Source organism: Bos javanicus, chromosome 13 (assembly GCF_032452875.1).
Source record: "Bos javanicus breed banteng chromosome 13, ARS-OSU_banteng_1.0, whole genome shotgun sequence".
NCBI lineage: Eukaryota > Metazoa > Chordata > Mammalia > Artiodactyla > Bovidae > Bos > Bos javanicus.
This window is the reverse complement of record NC_083880.1, coordinates 30,016,409-30,029,869: the sequence shown is the minus strand read 5'-3', so window position 1 is coordinate 30,029,869 and position 13,461 is coordinate 30,016,409.

The window sequence follows — 13,461 nt, the reverse complement described above, 5'->3', positions numbered from 1 at the left end:
ACTAATTGGTGCAAAAATTAGGCATCTGATTTTCCCACCATGCTCATTTCTAGCCAACATCCTATACCAGCTGCTCAGTGCTGATGTAGGTAAGTGTGTTATGAGTTTTGTAAACCCAGAGTTGAGAAGAATGTGTATAAATATGAATAACTGCATGACCACATTTTAGATGGGACCTCTTTAAAACTCAGATCAGGAAGCTTATAAAACTATGATGATAACTGACCAATCCTTTTGAAAATAAAATAGTTTCAAACATTGGGGAAAGGAGTGTATTTTCCATGAGGAAAAATAAAAAGTAAGGAAGACGAAATAGACAAACTAAAAGCTTCTTGCTTGCTCTTTTTAAAACAAATTTTATTTTGTCCTTTTGTACTACTTGAGTTTCTTTTTTATCACGTGCCTGTGCGTTCCCAAGTATAAAAGAACCAAAACTTTTTTAATTGACCATTTATCTGCATTATTTAATTCAAGGGTTAGCAAAACAGAGCCCTGCTGTCAAAATGATCCAGGAGAGGACTGCTGGTGCGAACAAGGCCATCTCCCCCTTGACCGCGAGACCTAAGCGTTTCGTTGGAAACCTCCCCTGGGACAACTGTCTTGCTCCCTTCTGATCTCCCAGGCACCCCACCTGTCACATGCCTCAGTCTCTAGTCCACATAGCCTTACTCCTGTCAGCTGTGAGCAAATCCCCTTTAAGATGTTCAATTTTTTAAGTACATAAGTGTATGTTTCAAGCAATGGTGAACTCCAGAGCCCTCTTCAAGTGGCTATAACGAGGAATGCCCCCTTCAAGGCAGCATTTCAGACCCCTCCTTGGTCTTCTAGTATATGAATCAGAGGCAAGGCAAAGACAGCCAGTGAACTTCTACGTGTGTCAAAATAATATAGGGACGGTAGAGTTTCTCACTGATGATGGACCCTTCATTTAATCCGGCTAGGAGTTCGGGCTACCAAAAATAAAAATAAAGAAAGAATGGAGCTAAGATCTCATCTTAGAGGATGCTCTTATAGAAGGCAGGCGCATAAACACACCATTGCAATTTCCTGTGATAAATGGCTAAAATAGATGCCATGGAATCCCCTAAAGAGACAATGCCCATGAAGAATTTTAAACAAGAAAGCCATGTAGTCATAAATACCTCTCTGGCAGCAGCATGGAAGGCTGGAAACCAGGAAACCAGAGGGAATGCTCTGACACAGCCGAGACCCCAGCAGATGAGGGCAGGAGGTAACACAGGGGCAGGGGAAGCAAGCAGACAGGGGCCCAGTCCTTCCTGCAGTAAGTTATATCAATAGCAGGTCAGATAATGTTCACCCTCCGTGGAGAAAGAGAGATTGTGTGCCATGGCACCCCACTCCAGTACTCTTGCCTGGAAAATCCCATGGATGGAGGAGCCTGGTAGGCTGCAGTCCATGGGGTCGCTAAGAGTCAGACCCGACTGAGCGACTTCACTTTCACTTTTCACTTTCATGCATTGGAGAAGGAAATGGCAACCCACTCCAGTGTTCTTGCCTGGAGAATCCCAGGGAGGGGGGAGCCTTGTGGCCTGCCGTCTATGGGGTCACACAGAGTCGGACATGACTGAAGCGAATTAGCAGTGCCACCCTCTGGTGGCTGACTCCTCAAATAGAAGAATTCCTATTGTTATAGATACACACACAAACAGTAAATCCCCTACATATAACTGAGTTCCATTCTGAGAGCATGTTCGTAAGTCCAATTTGTCTATAAGTCCAATAAAGTTAGCCTATGTACCCAACTAACACAATTGGCTATAATACCACTGCTTTTATACTTACTTGCTTCCCAATATCCTGGGCTTGAAATAAAGATACTGCACTACTGTATTCTATCAGTGCTGTACAGTAAAGTGCACAAAAACACAACCATTTGTAGAGGATGGATGCACGTGACAATGTACACCAGACATGTGAACTAACTTACGTGACTGGTCATAGGAATGCATGTTCACAGGTTCGAAAGTTCGAAACCTGAAGGTTTATAAGTGGGGGATTTTACTGTATTTGTGTGTTGCTTTTGAGAGGAAGGGGGCAGCGCAGCATGTGGGATCTTAGTTCTCTGACCAGGGATCGAACCTGCAACACCTGCAGTAGAAATAAAGAATCGTAACCAGTGGGCTTCCAGAGAAGTCCCTACATTTGTGTATTGTTTACCACAACTCTGAAAGATGACTTTGCTGAAGATACTGTTAATCTTCAAGTGTGTGATTGGAAAACATGAAAAAAAAGTATTAACACAACCTTAGATCTGAAGACTGTGTTCTGGTCTGTGGCCTTAAACAATACAGCATTCATTTAAAAACACCATTGTCTGGGGACATGCCTAAGACTCTATGCTTCCAATGAAGGGCACATGGGTTCGATCCCTAGTTGGGGGACTAAGATCCTGTATGCCATATGGCACAGACAAATTTTTAAAATTAAATTAAAGATAAAAGACACTCCAAAACAGAGTGACTTGAAACAATCATTTATTATTAAAAATTGTGTGTGTGTGTGTTGCTCAGTTGTGTCTGACTCTTTGCAACCCGATGGACTGTAGCCCACAAGGCTCCTCTGTCCCTGGAATTCTCCAGGCAAGCATACTGGAGTGGATTGCCATTCCCTTCTCCAGAGGATCTTCCCGACCCAGGGATTGAGCTCAGATCTCCCGCAATCCAGGGAGATTCTTTACCATTTGAGCCACCAGGGAAGCCCTATTAAAAATTAAATCACATTAAAATAAAATAAATAAAACCACCAGGGACTGGTTGTAACACGTGGTTTTCCCTGATGCCCTTTAGGCTTACTAAGGCACCAGAATGTATTGAGAGGGACTCAAAATCAGGGTTTCTTAGATCTACTTCTTGCTCTGCCTCTAACAAGGCGTGAGATGGTGAAATGATCAGTTATCCCTTCTACGCCTGGTTTCCCATCATGAAATGACTCTAGGCTTCCTCCCACGTCTAATGAGCTGTGGGTCATGCTGTGCATTTCTCCTCCTTTACCTGATGGGAATGGACCCTTTCAGTAAGTGTGACCCTGACCTCCTAATTTTCCTGCACCTCTCAGTTTTGAGTAAGATAGATTGTTTACTCGTTAGTGAACCCTTTGTGTTCAAGGATGGTGAATAATTACTATTGAAGAAATTCTTCAATAGCTATCACAGCTTTAGAAAGCCTAACATTTAGTCATAGAGAAAGTTAGTTAACATCTCCATCCTGCAAAATACTTTCTCTGTGTGTCCACAGATACCCTTAACAGTCTCGCAGGAAAAAAAAATTTTTTTTAATCTATCAACCATCTAATTATCTATCGGTCAATATTTAGATTTTATTTTTAACAAGTATTTTACTGAAGTGAATTTAAACAAGAATAAAGGCGATCAAAAATGATTATTTGTTAAAGGAAATGGGGTAGGGGTTGGGAGGAATAGGTGAAAAGGGTTAAGAGATACAAACTTCCAGTTATAAAGTAAATGTCATGGAGATGTAATTAGTATACAGCATAAGGAATATAGTCAATAGTGCTGTACTGCATGGTTACAGAGGGTTACTGGGCTTGTCCTGGTGGTCATTTGGTAATGTATTTGATTGTCAGATTGCTATGTGTACACCTGAACTAACACACTATTGTATGTCAACCCTTTTCTAGTGAAAGTCGCTCAGTCATGTCTGACTCTATACAGTCCATGGATTTCTCCAGGCCAGAATGCTGGAGTGGGTAGCCTTTCCCTTCTCTAGGGGATCTTCACAACCCAGGGATCAAACCCAGGTCTCCTGCATTGCAGGCAGATTCTTTACCAGCTGAGCCACGAAGAAAGCCCAAGAATACTGGAGTGGGTAGCCTATCCCTTCTCCAGCAGATCTGCCAGACCCAGGAAGGCAACAACAAAAAAAAGATTATTTTTTAAACACCGTGACAAACAATGACTTAAATAATGTCCCACTGTAAAAAAAAAAAAATTACATCAAGGAAAACGTGCCATAATATGGTAAAAGCAAGAAAGATGCTGGCATTATCATCTCCCCCACTGCAACCCAAGGTTTAGAAACATAATAGAGAATTTTCTTCCTTTTTATATTTGTGTTTTTAGAGATAATTTGAAGTTCCACAGATACTTAGATGAAGCATGAAAACGGCAGATCCCAGTCTAGGCTTATGATTTTTCTACCAATTTAAACAAAAGGCTCCTCTTTTCTCCTTCATGTTTTATTTCCTTTCTTTGGTTTAGTTCCTTAACTGAGAATTTGAAGAGAAAAAGAGATAAATATGAAGTTAAATTTCAACAATATTGTAGACCTGTTTTCTTTCTCCCCTTTAACATATTATTCAGCAAGTTTATGAATATAAGAGAAAATGTCATATCACTTAATTTTCTCTGGGGTTTTAGGGGAGCAATTAGCTTTCACTCTGTTTTGCCTTCTCTTAATTCAGCCAAATAGCCTGGACAGATGGAAGGTTATCTGGTTTACTTTTTAATAATTAAATAGAACAATATAAGATAATTTTTAAGTTTTCTGGATTCCAACCTTGAAAGCCCCGGGTGCATGAAAAATAAAATTAGATTATAAATTGGAGAAGAAACTTGGGCTTGCAGAATCCAAAGTATATAAGGAATCATTTTTGGCAAAGAAGTTATTATTTGGATGCAGCAAATGTTTCAGTTAAGGAACCCCTCCCAGATTGCCATGTAACGTAGGTGTAGAAAGAAGGGAAAAGTCACATATAGCATGTACATGAATAACTGGGAATTCCTGCCTCTCGTTGTTTGAAATGTGACTTTAGTCCTTGCAGAGAGGCCCAACTCCTTGACTGGAAAGAGATACCAAGAGGATATACTGGAGCACTTTGCAAACTGGGGCCAAAAAAACTGGACTTAAATCCTATCAAATATGACACCAATTTTCAGAAAATATGGAGACAAAGGAGCAAAGTAAACAACCTGGGACGCAATCGGCAAAATCCAGATTGTGGGAAAGTCTATAGGATGAGCAGCCCCGTTTTTTAAAAATCAAAGGGGCAGGAGGGAGACACAGAGGAAAGAATCCATAGATTCAAAGACTTTTTAGAGACACACCTATGTTTGCATTTTATGTATTTTACTTTGAATCCTGAGTCAAACAAACTGCAAAAATGCGATGGGACAATTGTGAATATTTGTACCTTGACTAGTTATTTTATGTGATTAAGGAATAATTACTGATTATTTTTAAGTGTGATCATGGTATTGAGGTTACGGTTAAGAGAAAGAATCCTTATCTTTTAGAGTAACATCCTGGGATGATAAGAGTTGTTTCAAATAATCTGGGGGAGATGGATGGGTATATATCAGTCAAGATGGGCCATGAATGGGCGCCAAAGAGTTGATGCTTTCGAACTGTGGTGCTGAAGAAGGCTCTTGAGAGCCTCTTGGACAGTAAGGAGATCAAACCAGTCAATCCTAAAGGAAGTCAACCCTGAATATTCTTTGCTGAAAGTAAAGCTCCAATAGTTTGGCCTCCTGATGTGAAGAGCCTACTCATCAGAAAAGACCCTGATGCTGGGAAAGACTGAGGGCAAGAGGAGAAGGGGGTGATAGAGGCTGAGATGGTAGGATGGAATCACTGACTCAATGGACATGAGTTTCACCAAACTCAGGAAGACAATGAAGGACAGGGGAGCCTGGTGTGCTGCATGCAGTTCATGGAGTTGCAAAGAGTCAGACACAACTTAGCAACTGAACAACAATATTTAAATGATGAAACATAAAAGTTTATTCTTCTATTCTATTTTTGTATACACTTGAAATTTTCAATAAAAAAAAAGTTTTTTAGAAAAAGGAGATTGACAGAGAGTGTTAGGGAAGATGAAGAGCAGCCAAAGTTTCCACACAGACACAGAGAACAGACTGGTGGTTGCCAAGGGGGACGGGGCTGGGGGAGGTAAGGATTGGGAGTTTGGGATTAGCAGACGCAAACTAGTATGTATGAAACAGATAAACAACAAAGTCCTACTGTATAGCCCAGAGAACTAAATTCAATATCCTGTGATAAACCATAATGGAAAAGAATATATACTCAAAACTTTGCTGTACTGCAGAAATTAATAGAACATTGTAAATCAACTATGCTTCAATACTTTTTTTTTTTAAGAGAAATACCCAAGGAACAAATGTTTTCACAACATTTCTAATTTGTTTAAGGTGCAGAATTTTAAAGGGTTTGGAAAAAATAAGACTCAGAATCTTGATATCTGCCTAGAATTAGGTTAAGAAATCTGAGTTTCCCTCCCAACTCCTGTTTTTGACTAGTATCCCAGAAAGCAACAATTCTTAAATCTGACCAAAAGGATAGTATAGCAGCGCCATCTACTGAGCCCTCGATATTTTTACACAGCAACTTGGAAAATGTCCTATAGTATACAAAAAGTAGGCTGAAGTCAAGCACAGTGTAAACAAAATGCCTTAGAAGAACTTGTACAATTACTTTATTCTATTTTTTCTTTAGTTAAAAATATGAAGATGGATCATGTAACAACAATACATGTAAAGGATGTATATCAGATGGTGAAGCTTTGTCTTGTTTTGATTTGTCTAATTACCACACTGTCCTATTAACTACCATACTGTCATAACACTTCTCACAAAAAAAGACAGACTTAAACATATTTGGGGCTTCCCAAGTAAGCGTCAGTGGTAAAGAACCCACCTGTCAACTCAGAAGACATAAGAGACATGGGTTCGATCCCTGGATTAGGAAGATTCCTTGGAGAAGGGCATGGCAACCCATTCCAGTATTCTTGCCTCCAGAATCCCATGTTTTGAGGAGCCTGGCTTCAGTCCATAATGTCGCAAAGAGTTGGACACGACTGAAGGGACTTAGTACACACTCAAGCAAAGATATTTTACTTCAGAATTGTGGGGCAAAATGACGTCCTCCAGATTTCTACGGTGGTGTGGAGCCCACGTGAGCCGTTTGCCAAGGGCTCCTGACTGTGAGCTCAACTCAACAAGATGCCGGCCGAGCGCGCCCGCTCCCGGAAGTGGAAGGGACAGACTCCCAGAAGCGGAAGCAGCTACAGGAGCTCGGGCTCCAGGAGACGCCTTGGGCCTCCTTTACCACTTCACCTCTCTACGCATTCATTTTTCAGTCTGTGAAAAGGATGGTAAGTCATCACTAACAGGTTTTTTATGGAGATTTGAGAGCAGCAGCATCACTTCTTCAAGCCCTCCGGGAGGAAGGACAAGGAATTCCCTGAAGCCTCTCCTCTTCTGTGCCTGAGCCAAATTGGGGAATATCCTCGCCTCTGCCCAGGGGACCAAGAGAGGATGCTGATGCTGTGATTCTTTCACTAGTAAGTGTGAGGGAAAGAGTCATGTTCGAAATCAGGAAAGAAAATAGGAGTCATTTGGTGAGGAACATTTAAGTTCTTCCTTGCAAGACTGTCTTAATCCTTTTATTTACTGAGCCTGTCCCTGGTTGGGGAACTCAGATCATGCATGCTGCATAGCTTGGCATTAAAAAAAAATCCCTATTGGGCCAGTGGTTAGGACACCATGGTTCCACTACCAGGAGCCTCTGTTCAATCCTTGATTGAGGAACTGAGATCCTGCAAGCTTCAAGGTGTGGCCAGAATATAGAATAAAAAATAAAATTTATTTACTAGCCAACAAATTCATTCAATAAATTGGTAGACCTTTATACAAAGATGATTCAAAACTGATTTTCAAACATAAAATCTCTTCTAAAATATTAAAATAACATATACCTCAGGTGGCACTAGTGGTAGAGAACCTGCCTGCAAATGCAGAAGACATAAGTGATGCAGGTTCAATCCCTGGGTCAGGAAGATCCCCTGGAGGAGGGCACAGCAACCTATTCCCATATTCTTGCCTAGAGAATCCATGAACAGAAAAGCCTGGTGGGCTATAGTTTATGGGGGTCACAAAGAGTCAAACATGACTGAAGAGACTTAGCACAAATGCACACGTACCCATGTACCTTAAAGTAAAATTCTAAAAAACATTCATATTCATAATCTGAATTTTTTTTAAAAAACAGGGTAACTTCTTGGTACATAGTCACATACGTAAATTATAGTTTTAGCCAGATCTAGTATTCTTTTTTTCTGAAGAACATATATTTTAATACAGTCTTACAAATATGTTTTGCAAAATTTCATCAATATTGCATTTTATGCCTAATAAACTTGGTGGTTGACACTTTCAGTAGACTCTTCTCCATAGAATATATATTTTAATACAAATGCTCTTTCTATGAGAGAAAGCTCATAGGTACTATGTAAGCTCAGAGCAAAGTGCTTAATGAAAGATCATCTCAATTCTAGTTTCTGTCACCTTATAACGTGTAAATATAAAGCCTAATATTTTCCATAAATACTGTCTTTTTTCTCTATTTAAAATACTTTTCGTCCAGGGCGGGAATAGTGATGAAGACGTAGAGAATGAACATGTGGACTCAGAGGGGTAAGGGGAGGATAGGACAAATTGGGACAAAACAACATATACACACTACTGTATTTAAAATAGATAGCTAGTGGGGAGCTGCTACATAGCGCAGGCTGCTCAGCTTGGTGCTCTGTGATGACGTGGAGGGATGGGATGTGGGGGTGGGCAGGAGACTCAAGTGGGAGGGAATATATGCACATATCTGGTTCACTTCATTGTACAGCAGAGACTAACACAACATTGTAAAGCAATTATATTCCAATTAAAAAAAAAAAACTTTCCTTCAGCAAATACTTTATAAGCAAAACTTAAGAAATACATTGTCTGTCTAAATTTCTTTCAGATGTTTTGCCACATATATTTATAGCAAAATTATAGGCCTTCTCAATTAAATTTACTTTTGGTTAGAATATAAATATGTCCAATTAAAAGTAAGAACTCTATCAAACATGTCAATATTGTTCAAAATACAGTTTCAAAATAAAATCTGGTACAGTATTTGAGACTTTTTCATTTATTTGCACCCCCTCCCGCTGCCAATTGCTTTTCTAGGGATAAATTTCAATGCCGTTCTCATTACAAACTCAGTTTTCAATAATTCAAAGTGGTAAAACCTTCAAAAGCTGCAGGGTCTTTTAACATTTTGATTAATATTTTCAATATATTGTGAACAAAATTCAACCAAAATATAAAGGACCCTCTTCTAATACCATTGCATGACATTAGGTATATTAACAAAGTAATATTAAAATGCTCATATATTTCTAAAACAATAATGAGTAGCAAATAGAGGATATATATGTATATATACACATACATATATGTGGGTTTCCCAGGTGGCTCAGTGGTAAAGAGCCCATCTACCAATGCAGGAGACTTGGGTTTGATCCCTGGGTTGGGAAGATCTCCTGGAGAAGGAACTGGCAACCAACTCCAGTATTCTTGCCTCGAAAATCCCATGGACAGAGGAGTCCGATGGGCTTTGGTCCATGAGGTAGCAAAGAGTCAGATACGATTGAATGAGCACTTTGGAGAAATATAAGACTTGTCCATTTTTTAACTGAGTTTTTTTTTTTTTTTTTTTTGTCTCATTGTTAAGTTGTAGGAGTTCTTTATATATTTTTCATATTAATACCTTATCAGATAAATGATTTGCAAATATTTTCTCCTTCTCTGTGGGTTGTCTTTTCACTCTTTTGATAGTGTCTTTGGATAAACAAAAGGACATTTTTTGACACATTAGCAAAGTGTATGTGCACTACAACCAATTCCAAATACATTGCTACTCCATGCTGCTGCTAAGTCACTTCAGTCGTGTCCGACTCTGTGTGACCCCATGAACTGCAGTCTACCAGGCTCCTCCGTCCATGGGATTTTCCAGGCAAGAGTACTAGAGTGGGTTGCCATTGCCTTCTTCATTCTACTCCATAGGTTTCTTTATTTAATAATATTGTTTTTATCTCAGTGTAATATTCTACCAAAATTCAGATTTGTACTATCACCACAGAATATTATCTTTAGTGTTGTTTAAGTGAATCCATAGTAGCATTCATCACCATGTCATACATTTTTCTCTTTAATGGAATGGATTTTATAACTTTTACACCGACTCAATCAAGTAGAGGTGAAAATTCAGCTATTCAGCTCTTGTGATTTTCTGTTTAACATCAATGCATTGCTATAAAACTGTTATCATTTAATAACTGAAAAGTTCCTGTTCTGCTTATAGAGTGAGCCTATCACTTCATTTTGTGTCTGCACAAGATAACTTGAGATTTTAAAATGAGCAAAATTAATTTGCAATTCATCATTTCATCTTAATGAAAAGTCATGCTTTATGAAATGACATGTAAATCCTCCTTTTGTGGCTGCTTACAGACTTCCTCAGATAACGACTGCCTTAATGTATGTGCAGACATTTCTTAGGTCTGTTTGTGCCTTTTGGTTCTCACATGGTCAGTCATGTCACTTTGCCCCAGGATGGACAGTTGATATCAACAATTATTTTGTGAAAATAATATATCATCATTTTCCTTGAGAAACTGCAGCAGTACTTTTCTTATTACACATACACTACCATCATTTGATCCCACTACTCCCAAGAAAATTTACTGTGAAATAAAGCATTGCCAAATAATGGCATAAGTAAATAGACAATTGTATATTTATATCAAGCAATACATAGTAAAACCACTGTAGTAAGAGTATTTAGACTACCCTTGATTCACTCTATTTTCTCAGCCTCTATTTTCTACATATATTTCAAATACATCTAACGTAATTTCTGAACTTTCCCACTGACTATACCAGCTGGCAGCTTTCTGATTCTATGCTTCTTTCAGGCCAGTGCTTAACGGTTTTGGCACAACAGGCTGATATTACACCAAATGGCCAGCAGGGGCAGCAGTGTCAAGAGCGTTCACTACAAGTTAAAACTGGAAATATAATAGCTATCCCTGGGACTTAAGTGTTTCAGAAGTGTGTTATCTCTGGTTGCTTTAAAGATTCAACAGTATGTTACAGTAGAAACTATCTTTAGTCATATGTGTCCCAGGCTACAAGGCAAAAGCTGGATGAATAAAATAGAAGTCCATTAAACTTTCCCTGACTTATTTGAGTACAACAATCAGTAACAACATTTTGTTTAAATGAAAAAGTCAAGGACAAATGCTAAACTAAAAGCATTCTGAAAAAATATACATGAGTCAAAACTGTTCACAGAAAACCAGGACAAGGCTCCCTGACCATAGGGAATGGCCACCTTCCACTGGCGATTCCCCAAAGTGATCGTTGGAATTTACATCCCCACCAACAGCATAAGAGAGATGCAATGACTCCACTTCCTCACCAACATTTGGCACCATTTGTCTTTTAAGTTTTGACCTTTTTGGTATTTATACAATGGTACTACATTGTGGTTTTGATTTTACTTCCCCTGTTTAATGAAGAGATGAGCACGTGTTTATTGGATATAACCTTTTTTGAGGTGACTGTCCAAACCAACTTGTCTATTGGGTTGTGTATGTATGTGTATTTTTCTTACTGATTTGTAGCAGTTCAAAGAATCTGCCTGCAATGTGGGAGACCCAGGTTCAATCCCTGGGTCAGAAAGGGTCCCTGGAGAAGGAAATGGCAACCCACTCCAGTATTCTTGTCTGGAGCATTTCAAGGACAGAGAAGCCTGGCGGCTGACAGTCCATAGGATCACAAAGAGTCAGACATGACCGAGTGACTTTCACTTCATTTGACTTCACTAGCAGTTCTTAATATATTTGATAAATAGCACTCGTTCACTTTCGCTTTTCACTTTCACGCACTGGAGAAGGAAATGGCAACCCACTCCAGTGTTTTTGTCTGGAGAATCCCAGGGACGGCGGGGCCTGGTGGGCTGCCATCTATGGGGTCACACAGAGTCAGACATGACTGAAGCGAATTAGCAGCAGCAGCTATACGTGTTGTAAATATACTACCCTCAGGTTTGCTTTTTGGCCTTCAAATGATTTGTTTGGGAGAATTAAAATTCTTAATTTTTGCTGTTTGCCATATCCTTTTTGATAAATCTTTCTTTTTCCAAAGGTCATGAAGATATTATCCTATGTTGTTGTCTCAAAGCTTTTTTTTAAAACCTGTCATATTTAGATATACAATCCTGATGGAATTGATTTTGAGATAGTAAAAAACAGGGATGATGGTTTTTTTCATGTTGATATAGACTTGATTGAACTTTTTTTTTTTTTCCCCCCTTAAGAGTGTCCTTTTCCTATTGAGTTTCAGTGGAGATCCTTCAGAAATCAGGTAATCGCTGTGTTTAGGTCTGATTATTGAATCTCTCCGAGAAGGCAATGGCAACCCACTCCAGTAATTTTGCCTGGAGAATCCCATGGACGGAGGAGCCTAGTGGGCTGCTGTCTATGGGGTCACACAGAGTTGGACATGACTGAAACGACATAGCAGCAGCAGCATAGAATCTCTATTCTCTTCCACTAATCTTTGACTAGTACCCTCTGCCAGTACCATCCCCCATCTTGATATTATGATAACCCTACAATAAGTTGGTTTCTAGTGGTATGAGTATTCATTTATGTACTTATTTTTAAAGTCTGGCTTTAAAAATGCAAAGATCCTAGGTTCTTTGCATTTCCATATAAATTTTAGAATCAGCTTTTCAGTTCTCACCAAAACTAAATTCTGCTTAGACTTTTACTGGGCTGCGGCATGTCTATGGACCAAGATGGTGGGGGAACTAATAGCATACTGAATCTTCGAGCCATGAATATGGCATATTCTTCTATTTCTTTAAATCTTTTTTCATTTCTTTTGGCAGTACTTTGTATTTTTCAGTGCAGACATCTTGCACTCTTTTAGATTTATTCCTATATATTTTACAACTTTGTGTTAGTGTAAACCCTATTTTAATATCATTTCTAACTGCTTATTGCTATCATATAGAAATGCAACTGTTTATATTCTGAACTTGTATCCAACAACCTTGTTAAATTCATCTAAGTCCAACGAGTTGCCTATACATTCTTGTAGATTTTTCTGATACATGAAACCATGTAATATGTGAGTAATGGCAGCTTACTTCTTCCTTTATAACCTTTATACCATTTTTTTTAATATACTTCATATATTCCTAGTTGCATTGGCCATGACCTTCAGGATTTATATCCTTCTTTTTATAATTAGATTTCAATTTGCTAGAGTTTTGTTTTGGATTTTTTTTCTTCTGTGCTCATGAAAGGGATTGGTCTGTAATTGCCTTGCCTCTAAAATCCTTGTCATATTTAGTGTCAAGTTTATACTAGCCTTGTGTTTTAAAAAAAAAAAATTGGAAAACATTTCCGCTTTTTCTGTTTTCTGGTAGGGTTTGTGTAAGATTAGCATTATCTGTTCCTTAAATGTTTAGAAGTCACTAGTAAAACTGGCAGGGGTTTTTCTTCGTTGGAAGGTTTTAAATGATAGATTCCATAGATTCAAATCACTTAACATATATAATACTATTAAGT